The sequence below is a fragment of the Schistocerca gregaria genome, chromosome 3 (assembly GCF_023897955.1).
Source record: "Schistocerca gregaria isolate iqSchGreg1 chromosome 3, iqSchGreg1.2, whole genome shotgun sequence".
In the NCBI taxonomy this organism is placed as follows: domain Eukaryota; kingdom Metazoa; phylum Arthropoda; class Insecta; order Orthoptera; family Acrididae; genus Schistocerca; species Schistocerca gregaria.
In genome coordinates this window covers 418,388,817-418,406,095 of record NC_064922.1, presented here as the reverse complement: position 1 = coordinate 418,406,095, position 17,279 = coordinate 418,388,817, and the positions used below count along the sequence as shown (strand labels likewise).

Sequence of the window (17,279 nt, the reverse complement as noted above, 5' to 3'; positions counted from 1 at the left end):
GGGGTAAAATACAGGGAGCGAAAGGCTGTTTACAATTTGTACAGAAACCAGATAGCAGTTATGAGAGTCGAGGGACATGAAAGGGAAGCAGTGGTTGGGAAGGGAGTGAGACAGGGCTGTAGTCTATCCCCTATGTTATTCAATCTGTATATTGAGCAAGCAGTGAAGGAAACAAAAGAAAAATTCGGAGTAGGTATTAAAGTCCATGTAGAAGAAATAAAAACTTTGAGGTTCGCCGATGACATCGTAATTCTGTCAGAGACAGCAAAGGACTTGGAAGACCAGTTGAACGGAATGGATAGTTTCTTGAAAGGATATAAGATGAACATCAACAAAAGCAAAACGAGGATAGTGGAATGTAGTCGAATTAAGTCGGTTGATGCTGAGGGAATTAGATTGGGAAATGAGACACTTAAAGTAGTAAAGGATTTTTTCTATTTGGGGAGCAAAATAACTGATGATGGTCGAAATAGAGAGGATATAAAATGTAGACTGGCAATGGCAAGGAAAGCGTTTCTGAAGAGAAGTTTTTTTAGTATCAAGTATAGATTTAAGTGTCAGGAAGTCATTTCTGAAAGTATTTGTATGGAGTGTAGCCATGTATGGAAGTGAATCATGGACGATAACTAGTTTGGACAAGAAGAGAATAGAAGCTTTCGAAATGTGGTGCTACAGAATAATGCTAAAGATTAGATGGGTAGATCACATAACTAATGAGGAGGTATTAAGTAGAATTGGGGAGGAGTTTGGGGCGAAACTTGACTAGAAGAAGGGATCGGTTGGTAGGTCATGTTCTCAGGCATCAAGGGATCACAAATTTGGCATTGGAGGGCAGCATGGAGGGTAAAAATCGTAGAGGGAGACCAAGAGATGAATACACTAAGCAGATTCAGAAGGATGTAGGCTGCAGTAGGTACTGGGAGATGAAGAAGTTTGCACAGGATAGAGTAGCATAGAGAGCTGCATCAAACCAGTCTCAAGACTGAAGACCACAACAACAACAACTTAAAATGATGACGAAGACGTAGCTGGCCACTTGGGAAGAAATAATAGACTAATGTGCTTACGAATGAAGCAGTTCACGTGGAGGGAGAAATGGTTTAATTCCTCGCATCGTGCCGATTGACCAGACAGAAATTTTCATTGGTGTTAATGTCATTCTGGCAGGTAGAGAAATTTTCTTCGTATATTAATATTTTGACTGCAAAGTCGTTCTCACACGGGCCGTGAATTTGAACACCATAGCGCTCCGTGACGCGTTTCTGACGTCAGACAGTGAAAAACGCGAAGTACAGTCTTTCCGAATGTGCGGAGCAGTAATAACCATGTCAGATATTCCGAATGTGCATTCGAACGTGGTCCAATGAAATGGAAGAACGGAAACTATGTCACATGCAAGTCAGATGCAACCCCCTTCTCGTTTCGATACAGAGAGCATATAGCTTGAACACGGGGAAAATTGTATATCCATTTAAAAAAAGACAAGTGGCGTACAACGTCGGGCACCGTTGTCGCGCGCAGACTATCTCGTGCGTTTGACAAACCGAAGAGCTGGCGTGCTGCTCCATTTCGAGAACTCTGTTGTCGCCCACCAGCTGTAGCTGTCGTTTGCCGATGGAGAGCGGTGGGACCGCAAATGATCGCACTGTGGTACACTTATCGTACGAACTAGCCGGATCGTTTCTGAGCATTCAGCAGCGCGTTGGAATACGCGACAGCGCGTTGCACGTTCGATGCCACGTCACGTGTGAAGGCGATCAATAAAGCCGTCCCGATAGGGATTGTAGAAGCAGATTTGGACATGAGGCAGGTCTGTGACGTCAGTTTCTGTTATTTCATGCCGAGGAAGTATTGCCGCACTTTAAACTCGAAATAAGTTCTGCAATATTTCGACAACGTGCGACGAAACATTTAACCAATAAGGGCCAACAACGCTCCCTAAGTCACAATCAGAACGTTGGACACGTCATACTGGATTACGTCGTTTTCAGTTCAAAACCATATTTGGTGGGTTTCATATTGTAACTTACGCCCTATGAATATTTGCCATTTCAAAGCCGCAGCTCATTTAATTTCTCTGGAAAACGCGTCTTTCTTGGTACTATTTGTTGCAATAAAATGATGGGAAACGTCATATTGGTGGTTAAAGAATGTTCGTATTTGTCAATTTTTTATAATAATTCACGTGTTATGAAAGTATACCATTTCAATGGATATTGGATATTCTTTAAAAAAACTCATTGTCCTAGGTACTGCATGTTATAATTAAATGCCAGTTAATAACATATTGGTGACACAAGACTTCAGGACAGAGTAACATGAAAAACATAGCGGAACGTTACAGAAATTCAGTGCAAAGTATACAGGCCTGAAGCAATGAAGTAACGTGTAGCTCATTGGTGTCTTGCTATTTCGAATTTTTTAAATTCACCTTCCCGTTTTCTAAAAGGTTCTGGAACTTTTACATTAATGTAACAGAAGTCTGTTCAGTGATATTTGATATTATGTAGATACGAATGCAAGTGCACTCTCCCTCAGGGATGTATTTGTTCGATTTTGTAAACATACCACGGAGCGTGAACCAAGAGCTTGCAGGATTTCTTTCTATGCATGCACGCAAAGCTTTTTGGCTTTGTCTACAAGAGAACGTGCACTACTTGCAGTATCACGTTTTGCACTTTCTTGTTTCACTTCCTGTAGTTAAGAATGTATTATAAAAATCTGCTGTTGAATAGAAAAAGTGATCCAGAAAAAGTGGCCTTTCTAAAAGGTTGGATTGATTAATTATTTTTTATCTTACTTGGTAGATTTTCGTGATTTTGGTAGACTTTCGTGATTTTGTAACACATTATTTGTAATGGCTGTTTTATAAACCAATTAAAACTCTATGGTTGCAGATACTGTTTCAAGTCTCAAACACGTACGACGTATATATGTAGACCGAAGCAATGAATGAAAATCTCTAAAAAGGCCAGAATTGGAACCCAGGTCTCTTGGTACCTATGCAGATGCTCTCACCACTACACCACCTTGGCACAGGGGCTTTGCAAAACTGCACGGACTATCGTAGCACGTTTCGGGTAGGATCCTTCGTTTAGTTCAGCGCTGAGGTGTTATTCCAATACAGTTTGTAAGTAGCCTGTTCGTATGATTGCAACGCTATAGACTGTATTAATATCGCTGATAGCGCTCTACGCCCTCGGTAAGAGACACTGGTTGGACGGACTTGCAGTTAGCGGGTAACAGTTAGCGAGCGGACGGTTCGGACGTGGGTCCTTCATGGAGAGTCAGTGTTGGTAGGACATGCATTGTAAAATTATGATTGTTGTATTTGCTAATGTTTGTGCAGTGGAGTTATTGAAGATTATTTAATTTTTGGAACTTGTCACATGATTAAGGTAGAATGTGCTGAATGCATTGTTTGCTCTTCAACAAAATCTTTCTTTTGCTAACCATATGCCTACTAGTAATTTAGTAGTTAGAATCTTTTTATTTAGCTGGCTGTAGTTGCTGCTTCCTGTAATTGCTGTAGTTCGTCTTATGAAGATTTTCTGTGAGGTTAGTGAGTTACGAAAAAGAATGTGTTACTGTTAGGATTTCTTCCAATTTATGGGCATTCTTGTGTGTTAATTATTTGAAGTCAGGGTGTCATCTGCTCTTGTGTATTGTGGGCAATAAATGAATAGGTTAAGTTTGAGTAGTCCTTGTCAGAGAAAACTCTTTAGGTCAGAGTTGTAACGATAAAAATAAATAACAAGACCTTAGGTTCAGTTGCATTCAGCAGTTTCAATACAAAATAAGAAGCTTCACCCACTCAGTTATTTCAGTAGACAAACAAACTAAGAATTTTCAAGTTGGAGACCTTCTGCAATGCTGACCGACTTTAGGGGGCACGATAAGTAGGTTGAGGAGTGAAAATGGCAACTTGGATTGAGGAGGGAGATGTGTTAGGGTAGTTTGTGCAGTTACGCGAAGCCATTGCGCCCGGGTGGCGTAATGGTCAGCGCATCTGCCTAGTGTTCGAATCCCGGCCTTCATACAGATTTTCATTCGTCGTTTTAGTCCGCATATATACATCATAGATGTTTGAGATTTGAAAAGCGCTCTGGAACCAGATAGATTTTCATTCCTCACTTCAATCTGCTTATATGCATCATAAATGTTTTATAAGCTGCAGCCCTTTCTGACTGGACGTAGAACTTTCCTTATTCGCTTACAACACCTTCATGAATTTCTTATTATGAGGTATGTATACTACAGGCAGAAAAATATGACAAGCGTACAGACAAGGGAGGAAATGTAGGTTTTGACAGACCTAACGTAGGAATTTGTAGACCTTCCATTTTTGTAAATAAATTGTGTTATCTGAGAGCAAGATGCTGGTAGAGAGCTTGTATAGGGAGAAGTGGCCAACCGGACGATACGGCGGCCATTTTTCTGCCAAACTGCGGGCGGGACTTTTGAATGGCCAGTAGTGGAGTACACACTCACCGAATCGAAAGCACTAGACAATATGGCGAAACCATTCGTTAAATGCCTTTCATTACAGCTATAATACACTCATAGTAGCCTGCTACGTACAGCACAGGAAAATTTGATACAGTGGCTGTAAAAATTATTCGTTGCTTGCATTTCTCTCCTTTAAAGTTCGTTTACTAGACATATTGCAATGAAAGTAACGTAAATAAATATAGTGTATAGCATTTGTTTTGTATCGGAAGTGCATAACGGTAAAGATTTAACGTAATTACGTCAGATGAATGCAAGTCGTAAGCAGTTGTTTACTTTTGACATGCGAAAAGTGTGAGACGTATTAGTACTTCTTGTCACGTCTTCAAACTTCTTGCATGTCACAAGTAAACAACTGCGTAGGACTTTCTTTCATATATATATATAATACCTCTCGTAGACAACAAACGAAAAAGATCATAAAAATCAGGTAATGTTAAATGCAGGCTACTGTAATAACGACCAAATGCAACAAGAAAATTACCGTATCCCCTCTACCCCACAGTAAGTACGCCTATTAAAAACTGTCTTCAAGAGTACTTACAATTATTTGCTACGAATAATGTTTCAGCAACCACGACAACTGCGGAAAAGGTGCTTACAACTTGCCTGCGTCAACAGTCACGCAATAATACTGAACCCAAAATAATGCCTAGTGTTCTGATTCGGAACGAAATAAAGTTTGACGCTATTAAGTCGAATGAGCATGGCACAAAAATTACGGGAACTATCCGTTTCCAGCAAGGACTGTCAGTTAGCTGCTTCAGAAAAGCTTGTGGTGCTACCAGTATGCACGCAAACGCTAATTACGTACTAAAAACGATATACAACTAAATCGAACATGCATGCACAACGCATAACAAGTCTCACAATAATTCAAATACCTTTTAATCGTTTCCAAAAGCCCTCTGAACTTCAATTCAACTTAGCCAATCACGGGCAACTTCACCTATGGCCACTCTCTTTGTATACAGGCTCTAGATGCTGGCACTTGACAGCGCTGCAGTCGCAAATCACGTTAACCACGCGTCCATTGTGATGCGAGCGCTGTCACTTTGCGGCCTGTCTTACTGCGCCCACGTCGACGTCAGCTGCCTCGCCACGCGTTGGAGGGGCTTAACTGTACACAACACGCCGACAAGCAAAAGGAAGGCGATTTTAGGGGGAGCGACAAGTACGTAAAAGCTGTAATACGCAGCGCCCGGCTGATGCACCCGGCCCGTCTGTTAATGAGACCGTTATATTATCAAGCGAGTCCAGTGCCAATTAGCCAATGTGAGGGGTTGGCCGCGGCTGCCGACAAAGGAAGCGCGAGCACTCGCACCGAGCTGCCGCCGAAGGAAGCAGACCCGCCAGCGTGCCCTTGACGGGTCCTTCAGCCTACTACCGAGGCTCCATCAAACACTGCACTGGCCGACGACACGAGAGACTTCCCGGAAACTGGAACGCATCTACAAAGGAGAGCGATTCTAGACAAAGCACAGATCCACGACTGAGTTCTGCGGCTGAACTAATTTACCGCCACTCCACTTTCAACGTGCTGCAGGATGCCTACGATGACAATAAAATAAACACTGACGTAACAATTGTCATGCGACAGCAATATGCACATATACAGACGGCGGTTGTATCGTGTACACAAGGTATAAAAGTGCACTTCGTAGGTGGAGCTGCCATTTGTACTGAGATGATTCGTGTGAAGAGATTTCCGACGTAACTACGGTCGCACGCAGAGTGGTAGTTGGTGCTAGACGCGCGGTACATTCCATTTCGGAAATCGTTAAGGAATTCATTATTCTGAGAACCACAGTTTCGAAAGTGTGCCGATAATACGAAATTTCAGGCATTACCTCTTACCGTGGGCAACGCCCGAGAGCAGCGACGTTTGCGAAGAGTTGTCAGTACTGACAGACAAGCAACACTGAATCAAAACAATCGGATAAATCAATGTGGGATTCCTTTATGATAGTGCTGTGCAATTCGGCGCTACAGGCCTATGGCAGCGACGACCCAGACGAATGCCTTTGCTAACAGCGCAACTCCGCCTGCAGCGCCTCTCATGGGCTCGTGACCATATCGGTTGGACTGGAAAATCGTGGGCTGGTCAGATGAGTCCAGATTTCAGCTGGTAGGAACTGATGGTAGGGTTCGAGTGTGCGCTAACTACAGACCATCTGCAGTCATTCTTGGACTCCATGTTCCTAGACAACAATGGAATTTTTATGGACGACAACGTGTCATATCAGTGGGCATAAATGTTCGCGATTGGTTTCAAGGACATTCTGGAGAATTGGAGCGAATGACTTGGCCACCCAGATCGCCCGACATGAATCCCATCTAACATTTATGGGACATAATCGAGAGGTCTGTTCGTGCGCAAAATCCTGCGCTGGCAACACTTTCGCAATTATGGATGGCTATAGAGGCAGCTACAAAGGCATTAGATGACGATCAGTTTGGTTCCAGGAAACGTAAAGGTACCAGAGTGGCACTTCTGACGTCGCAGTTGATAATGGAAGCAAGACTAAAGGATTTGTTGACCTGGAAAAAATCATTCGACATTGTAAAATGGTGGAAGATGTTCGACATTCTGAGGTAAATAGTTGTAACCTATAGGAAGTGACGGGTAATATACAATATGTACCAGAGCCACGAGGGAAAAATAAGAGTGGAATACCAACAAGTGCTCGGATTAAAAAGGGTGTAAGACAGGGATGTAGTCTTTCACCACTACTGTTCAACCTGTGCATCGAAGAAGCTACGAGGGAAATAAAAGAAAGGTTCAGGAGTGGAATAAAAATTCACGGTGAAAGGATATCAATAATACCATTCGCTGATGCCATTACAATCCTGAGTGAAAGTGAAGAAGAATTACAGGATATGCTGAAGGGAATGAACAGTCTGTTGAGTACAGAATATACAATTAGTGTAAATCGAAGAAAAATTATAGTAATGAGAAGTAGCAGAAATGAGAACAGCGAGAAACCTAACATCAGGACTGATGATCACGAAGCAGATGAACTTAAGGGATTCTGCTACATAGACAACAAAACAACCAATGGCGGACGGAACAAGGAGGACATCAAAAGCAGACTAGCAGTGGCAAAAATGGCATTCGTGGTCAAGAGACGTCTACTAATATCAAACATAGGCCTTAATTTGAGGAAGAAATTTCTTAGAAAAAAAAGAAGAAAAAAAAGAGGCAGCGTGGCTCAATATTTCTGCGGCAAACTCGGGTCGATGTCACGTCGAGTTGCTGTACAACGCCGAGCAAAAAGTGGTCTGACACGATATTAGCAGGTAGCCGATGCCTTCTGTCCCCACACTGTATAATGTCAAGTATATTAAATGTTTTAATGTAATACGTTTGTACTGTGCAGAGTGAGAAACAGTTTACAAAAGTGAAGCGTAAATAATGCAGCGCAATAAATACTGCAGCATGGCAAAAACTGCCAAGTGTATATGTGAATCGAAGTATCTCGACATCAGCCGCTGCTAGCAAGGAGGGAAGAAGCAGAATATGTAATGAAACACCAATAGCCACGGAAGATTCTTTATAAATAAAAGAGAAACGCGTCTGGTGTAATTCTCTTTAATTAAATTGCAGTCAGCTCAAGAAGGATAACCAATAGTTACTGATTTAATGTAATATTTTTCTTACATCACTGCTTAATGCATCAGAGATCTTCAGCATTTAAAAAGCATTCGACCAGTGGTACAAGGTGATTATAATTAAACTTTCGCTACTTGAGAGGGCCGCATGAAAAACGAGTGAGCGTAGGACAATGAAACTTCGCGGAAACTTTTGTAAGGACATGCGGCTGAGAAATAACGAACAATTTATTGAAAACACGAAAAAAAACCACATTTTAATTTCCACATGAGAGGGAAACATTTGTTAATAGAGTGCCATGTTATCTTCCTGGTTACAAACGTTGTTCGATGTGACGACCATATGCATCCAGGACAGCATGGAAACGCGCTAGAGGTATCATTTCCCTACTGTTCAGATCACGTTTCGAACAGTGGATCGTGGAATGTTCAGCTGTCGAAACACAGCTCGTGCACTGCATGAAGATCGCACTTTGGATCTAGCATCCTCATCCACGCCAACAATAACTTCTTCAACAAGTTTCAGCGCAATTGGACGTCGGTATCTCCCAGGAGCAATTCGAAAATTACCAGTTAATTAGAACCTGAGAATAATGTTCAACCCAATACTCGCAATCAATACTCGCAAAGAGCAGCAGCGCTGTTGCTGTTGTTATGTTAAAACAATTTTACAAATCTACATCTATCTACATGGATACTCCGCCAATCACATTTAAATGCCTGGCAGAGGGTTCATCGAACCACCTTCACAATTCTCTATTATTCCAATCTCGTATAGCGCGCGGGAAGAATGAACACCTACATCTTTCCGTACGAACTCTGATTTCCCTTATGTTATCTTTGTGATCGTTCCTCCCTAGTAGTAGGATATTATTTTGGAATGCATGTTAAAATTAACGCATTAAAAACAAACTATGTACTTCTGTCAATTAAATAATTATAGCCTATGACAGCTTAGTAGTGTGCGCTTAAGAGCTTATGAATATTTATTTATTATATAACATTCGTAAAATTTAGTCATAAAAATTATTCCGTTACATCTTGGCACTGTGGTAAAGTAGCCTCCTATTGCTACTATTTAAACAAAAAAACACACACAAGTGCAACACGATTGTTTCTTAAATAATAAAATTGTTAGTTATTTACAGTAAGTGATGAAAAGTATCCGGATACCTGACTGAAAATGACTTACAAGTTCGCGGCGCCCTCCATCGGCAATGCTGGAATTCAATATGGCGTTGGCTCCTCCTTAGCCTTGATGACAGCTTCCACTTTCGCAGGCACATTTTCAATCAGATGTTGAAAGATTTCTTGAGGAATGGCAGCCCATTCTTCACGGAGTGCTGCACTGATGAGAGGTATCTATGTCGATCGGTGAGGCCTGGCACGAAGTCAGCACTCCAAAATATCCCAAAGGTGTTCTGTATGATTAAGATCAGTCCATTACAGGGATGTTATTGTCGTGTAACCACTCCGCCACAGGCCATGCATTATGAACAGGTGCACGAACTTGTTGAAAGGTGCAATCGCCATCCCTGAATTGCTCTTCAACAATGGGAAGCAAGAAGGTACTTAAAACATCAATGCAGGCCTGTGTTATGATATAGCACTCCATCTTCAGTCCACAAGATGCCTATCGGGACCATCCCGCCGCCGTGTCATCCTCAGCAGAGGATGCGGGTTGTAGAGGCATAGGGTCAGCACACCACTCTCCCAGTGGTTACACTTGTTTTCTGTGTCGGAGCGGCTACTATTCAAGCTTCTCCTCAATTGGCTTCAAGAGGCCTCGAGAAACGTTAACAGCGTATGGCCGCCCAGATGGTCACCCATTCAAGGGCCGGCCACGCCCAACAGCTCTTAACGTTGTTGATCTGACGGGAAATAGTGTGTTGTGATAGTGCCGAGCGAAACAACAAGGGGTGTAAGCCCCATCCATGAAAAACACGACCACACCATAACACCACCGCCTCCGAATTTTTCTGTTGGCACTACATACGCTGGCAAATGAAGTTTACCGGATATTCGCCGTACCCACACCCTCCCATCGGATCGCTACATTGTGTAGCATGACTCGTTACTCCACACAACGTTTTTCCACTGTTCAATTGCCCAATGTTTGCGCTCCTTACACCAAGCGAAGCGTCGTTTGGCATTTACCGTCGTGATGTGTGATTTATGAACAGCCGCTCGTCCATGAAATCAAAGTTTTCTCACCTCCCGTCTAGTACTTGCTGTGGATCCTGATGCAGTTTCGAATGCCTGTGTGATGGTCTGGATAGATGTCTGCCCATTACACATTACGACCCTCTTCAACTGCCGGCAGTCTCTGTCAGTCAACAGACGAGGTCGGACTGTACGCTTCTGTGCTGTATGTGTCCCTTCATGTTTCCACTTCACTATCACATTGGAAACAGTGGACCTAGGGATGTATAGGAGTGTGGAAACCTTTCGTACAGACGTATGGCACAAGTGACACCTAATCATCTGACCTCGTTCGAAGTCCGTGAGTTCTGCAGAGCGCCCTATTCTCCTCTCTCACAACGTCTAATGACTACTGAGGTCGCTGATATGGAGTACCTGGCAGTATGAGGCAGCACGATGCACCTAATATGGAAAACGTATGTTTTTGTGGGTGTCCGGAAAATTTTGATCACATAGTGTATTTTACATTATGTTTCAAAAGCATACATGCAATTTCGCTATATTGTATCTCATACTTAAATGAAATCGATGGCATATTTTTGAAACACCGTACCCTTTATCATTGTTGTTTACATTAGCTGCCGAGTCCAAATAATTGGGAAATTCCTGTATGGTAAACAAGAGCTTCAGGATTTCCATAACACAAATTGATTCTATGAATTCAAATTAGCTATTTTTTGAGTAATGAGTTTCCTCACCAAATTCCCTATATACTGAATCGAGGATAGCACAATGAGTCCATTAAGAGAATGACAGTCCCTCCCTCCCTCCCTCCCCCTACCCTGAGCGTGCAAGCATCTATTAATCCTGTTCGTATTGCTTTAGGTATATTATTTACTGCCTATGAAATTGCAAACGTTTTTTACTATTCTATCGTTAGTCAGGCGGCATCCGTTTCTGCTTCTCAGTCTCCGTATGGAGAAGGGAAGCGGAGAGTCGTATAGAATAAATCAAAACAAGCAGGTACAGACGAATTTCCGCAAATACACTAAAGAGCCAAAGACACTGGTACACCTGCCTAATATCGTGTAGGGCCCCCGTGAGCACGCAGAAGTGCCGCAACACGACGTGACGTGGCTCGACTAATGTTTAAAGTAGTGATGGAGCGAACTGACACCATGAATCCTGCAGGGCCGTCCGTAAATCCGTCAGAGTATGGGGAGGTGGAAATCTCTTCTGAACAGCACGTCGCAAAGCATCCCAGATATGCTGAATAATGTTCATGTCTGGGGAGTTTGGTGGCCAGCGGAAGTGTTAAAACGCAGAAGAGTATTCCTGGAGCCACTCTGTAGCAATTCTGGACGTGTGGGGGTTCGCCTTATCCTGCTGGAATTGACCACGTCCGTCGGAATGCACAATGGACATGAATGGATGCACGTGATCACACAGGATACTTATGTACGTGTCACCTGTCAGAGTCGTATCTAGACGTATCAGGAAGCCCACTTTAATCCAACTCGTAACGGCCCGCACCATTACAAAGCGTCCAACAACTTGAACAATACTCTGCTGACATGGTGGGTCTATGTATTCATGAGGTTGTCTCCGTACCCGTACATGTCCATCCGCTCGATACAACTTGAAACGGTAGTCATCCGACCAGGCAATATATTTCCAGTCGTCAATAGTCTAGTGTCAGTGTTGACGGGCCCTACACGGTTTTTTTTTTTTTTCTTCTTTCCGTAGGCGACGATGTAGAATGCTAACAGGTGCCTACAGTAAATGAAGAATTGCGGCTCAACCTTACTCCATATAGTGCCTTCTGGTTCGCAGTAGTTAACATAGGAAACCGGCTTTCAATCGAAGCTATACAATTTTGGAACAATAAAGTTATATCAGGAATGTGTTCCATGTTTTTGATCACTTACAAGCAGCAATAATTCACGTCGAGATGGGGGGAAAGAATGGTAAAAAAATGAGAGAACAGGCAGTTTGTCACAAAATTACAAACATTTTGATAGGTTTGGTGCCCAGAACGGAACCTAAAATCAGTATGGTGCCAAGAGAGGCATTTTAAATATGCATTTTTAGTTCGCTGCTGAAGAAAACCGTTTTCAGCACCAAAGTACCCATGTAATTTCTGTATTTACAAAAACAAAACAACCACAATTCGTGTTTCCTTTCCAGTTTTACTGCAAACCGCTGACTCGTTTCGAATTCTGTTTTCAGGACGTGCTTCAACGGGATTTATTGCGTCAATATTTGTAAAAGGCAGCAGATACGCATGGTTACAATTACGTAAAATTATTATCTGATTACAGTAAATGACTAAATTTACAAAATATAGCGTGTATACGCCCACCAAATGTAATAAATTCGATAATGTGAGAAATGTACGTTTTCAGTCTTTTAAAATCAATCCTTCTACTGAATAACAATGGGATAAGAAGTCGCAGACTTTCTAACTAATAATGGTGTTGTTATTTTATTAAATAACACCAGTATTGTGTACAAACTCTACGACATATTATTCTGATGTGCTTCAGTACATGCATTAAATTAGTAAAATATTGAACGCATACATTTCTCACATACTGTCGAACTGATTTGCTTTGGACGCCCATAAGCCCATATGCGCTATATTTTTTCTTTTATACTTAACCTAATCAGATACAATAGTTACTGATTTTAAATGTTTTATGTTGTTCCTTGCAAGCAAGAGATCTTACGGAAATACCAAGAAGTTGCTGCTCCACCTAGAGAAAGGTTTATTTGAAATTCCACAATATCTAAGACAGGAGTTTTTAATAAGAAACTGAGAAAGCCTCGTCGTTTGAAGGTAGGCTCCTAATAGAACACAAGGGCGACTATTACCTTCACGCTAGACAAACACGTCGGAAGGAAAGGTTAGGACAGAAGTAGTTCTGTCTAGCACCGTAAAACAAGTAATCGAAAAAAATAAATGAGAACACAATCCTTCGTAATCACGGCCGCTGACACGTAAGAAGAGGTTATGGGGACTATGAGGAAATGCTGCAGAGTAATGTCTCCGAATTTTTGTGTGACAATTTTTCAAGCTTTTAAATCAGACAATCTTTATTAACATTTTGCATCTTCATTTTTCACGTCTGTTTATTTATTTCTCAATACAGTGAGCTGGTGACGACTACGCTTCTCCCAGCGAGAAATCAGTATATTTATACTGTAGTTGTGACTTTGTTGTCTGAGTCACAACCTCACCTCTGCTTGCACCGCTTCGCATCTGTCAAAGTGGTGTTCTTTAAGTACTGGAGACAGAGGAAAATCGGATGAGGAAAGTCGGGACTATGTGGAAGATGATCGACGACAGAGAACCCAAGACGTCGGATTGTTGCAGGTGTCGCAGCGCTTGTGCGTGGTCTTTCGTTGTGGTGCTGTGGACGAACTCTTCTGAGCTTAGAAACTTGATTACAGCACGCTGTTTCTCATGCACCGACGTAGTTACGCTACACACTGCCATGTTTCGCTCTACAATTCTAGCGGCACTGGGCTGCAAAATGCAGACATGAAGAATAAAGATGTAAAATGTTTATAAAGGTTTTTTTCATTCAAAAAGCTTTAAGAATTTCACAAAAAAATTGGGGGGATTACTTGTCAGCACGCCCTCGTATTAGAAACAGTCATTTATCCAAGACCGAATGGGAGCGCTACAGTTTAATGTGGATACAGAAGGCGCTACGGTATCGGGGATTATAATTCATGTTCCATGATGATCTTCTGGGAGCGGAGGCCTCTGAGTACTGGGTGAAGCTTCATGACCCTCAGAATATTTTTAACGGCGAACGTCAAAGTAATGCAAGGGGAGGTAGAGTAGTTGGTAATCGTATTTCGCAGTTTACTGGAGAAAATTAGAACGATATTGAACGCCATATAATTGGTAGATCAAGAAAAATAATTATTTTTAAGGAATTTGAAGGAAATATTTTTGCAGAGAATGTAAAGAAAATAAACGACGAATTCGTAGTGTTTTTGAGGTAGAATGGAGTCAGCTGCAGAAGAAACATGGTTGTCGGAAATATCGTATCCAAGACGTGAGAAGGGTGCTGTGTAGTTTTGAGATCACACGACAGTTGCCTCGGAGTACATTTGTTACTAGTCAGTATCCATTACATTTTTTAGTTCTCTTCGAAGTGATACTAAATCGATACAGGTGTGTCTGGCGGGGCAGAATGCGAGATTCGATTTGCGGAAATTTTTCTTTTCTGATATGGTTAGGTACGTCCTTAGTAGTCGATGTCACCTACCACCACCGATAACTGGCAGATTTAGAAGACGCATATCACGGACTTTTCTGAGTAACCATATCATTATTTTACTTCTTAGTTCCCTAAGAATACTTAAAGAAAGAAGTAGTTTACAGCGCGACATTTATACAACGTCCAGTCTAAATACGATGCAGTACTATTTTTTTCTGAGATGATGCGTGCAAAGAAAAAGATTTCTTAGGTTAACGAATCCACGTAAATGCTTTCCCACATGGAGAATACTGTAGTACTTCTCGCTTGTGATAAACAGAAGTCGGTATTTCACACACTGGGTGACAAGACGTTCTCCGGAAAGACGCACTCTGAAGGATGAGTGGCATTGTTGTGACAGCGTTTCAGAGAGTTCAGTCGGCGCTGCCGGACGTGCAACAGGATGAAGAACGGAAGCGTGAGGCTATTTGCGGCGAGCACGTGGACGCGGGAGGTGGTCCCTACCTGTTGGCTGCCGGCGGTCGCCGCAGTGGACACGCTTCGCACACGCCGCGCCGGACGGCTTGTCGTAATTCCCGCTCCCTCCTTCCGCGACGACAGCCGGCCGCGCACTGACCAGAGCACCTCAGCGCTCTGCGCAAACCGACGGGAGCGCCGCGCGGCCTTCGGCGGACAGTTGCAACCCGCGGCCACGCCCCCCAGCTGCAGGCTGCCGCAGGCGACGCCTGTCCTTCCGCGTAAACAACCCCTCCCTGTCCCCACTGCACCGCGTTACTAACCCTATTGTACAAGACACATCCGTCCAGTCTTGATTTGCTCGCAAAGTGCACACTACAGATCACTTCAGAATAAACAAACTGCCCCAATCAGTGTAGATAATACACAGCGGTACACTAATAAGAAGTACAGTATAACACCCCAAAGACCCCTTAAAGTCAATTAAGACAGAATATCATAATATGAAGTAGGGAAGAGTTATCTTGGCAAATACTACATCTTTGCCGATAAGCTAACACCACGAAGTTTTGATAACAACAACATTATACATAACTGAGATCAGAAATGTAAGGACTATGGTATGAAGATTAGCATCTCCAAAACGAAAGTAATGTCAGTGGGAACGAAATGTAAACGGATTGAGTGCCAAATAGGAGGAACAAAGTTAGAACAGGTGGACGGTTTCAAGTACTTAGGATGCATATTCTCACAGGATGGCAACATAGTGAAAGAACTGGAAGTGAGGTGTAGCAAAGCTAATGCAGTGAGCGCTCGGCTACGATCTACTCTCTTCTGCAAGAAGAAAGTCAGTACCGAGACTAAGTTATCTGTGCACCGTTCAATCTTTCGAGCAACTTTGTTGTATGGGAGCGAAAGCTGGGTGGATTCATGTTACCTTATCAACAAGGTTGAGATTACGGATATGAATGTAGCTAGGATGATTGCAGGTACTAGGTAGATGGGAACAATGGCAGGAGGGTGTCCACAATGAGGAAATCAAAGAAAAACTGGGAATGAACTCTTTAGATGTAGCAGTCAGGGGGAACAGGCTTAGATGGTAGGGTCATGCTACACGCATGGGAAAAGCAAGGTTACCCAAGAGACTCATGGGTTCTGCAGTAGAGGGTAGGAGAAGTCGGGGCAGACCAAGGAGAAGGTATCTGGATTCGGTTAAGAATGATTTTGAAGTAATAAGTTCAACGTCAGAAGAGGCACCAATGTTAGCACTGAATAGGGGAACATGGAGGAATTTCATAAGGGGGCTATGCTCCAGACTGAACGCTGAAAGGCATAATCAGTCTTAAATGATGATGATGATGAGAGTTTTTGTTATGAAAAGAGGAGGAAGAAACCTCAGATTTAATTAATGGGCAAATATCCAAGTGATAATTGCAATTAATATCTTGAAAGCTAAGTCCCAGGTAATGTTAGTCAGAGATAACTTTTTGAATGCGCCTACAATACTCTTTCACAGAAGAAGTCGCTTGCTGGCTCTCGTCCTGTAAAGACGTGCGAGAACAATTCTTGTCTTAGTTATTTAGAGTACGGAACACGACGAGATTGTTTTGCGTTCAGAAGTGTTTCTTGCGTGACGTGATTCACGAACTTTGGAAACTGATTTTCTAAGCAGAGATAGCAACTGATAGACGCGTTTAACCGTGCATAACTTGCAAATAGTTGGAACTAAAAGAAGAGTGGATAGTATATCAAAGGACTGCACTCAATTAGTCTCGAGTAGGACACAATTACACGACTTCACGAAGATAATACAATTACGCTGAAGAGTCAAGTTGTCGTAATTGTCAAGAAACTTAATTTTAATAGAACTGACTTTACCAACTAACTGCGTGTGCGTGTGGTGCGAAAGTTGTAAAGTATTTAGTGGCCAAGGAACAATAAACTGTTCGTTCCAACTGAAATATCAAGTGTGGACTACATTATTAAGTGATTTAATCAATGATAGTTAACCAACGACTGTTCAGCAGGGACAATTTAATCTGAATATCAAAATACCTACGTCATTAATTGAAAAGAGAACTTTGAAACATTTTTTTTTAACATTACGGCGTAGGTTCACTCAAACGTCATCAAAGAGTATCTGTGGATCTCACTTCATACAGGTTCAACAACTCCATAGCAACGAGCCAACAACGTACGAGAAGACTCATAATTCATCACAATTGGTGGTGAGTACCATGCGGATGACGTAAGATTTAACAACTACTGCATATCCGGGCAATGAATCATTCAATCTTAAATCAGAAGAAGCATCCATCGTACGAG

General features: G+C 42.3%; 1 protein-coding gene across 1 annotated transcript in view; it reads right to left on the bottom strand.

Moving 5' to 3' along the window:
- Positions 1-15,108, bottom strand: part of LOC126356221 (choline transporter-like protein 1) — a 442,973-nt gene extending 427,865 nt beyond the window's left edge. Inside the window, exon 1 of the mRNA XM_050007038.1 lies at positions 15,003-15,108. The gene's annotated coding sequence lies outside the window, so the exon portion shown is untranslated. The remainder of the gene's footprint in view (positions 1-15,002) is intronic.
- Positions 15,109-17,279: the final 2,171 nt, after the last annotated feature.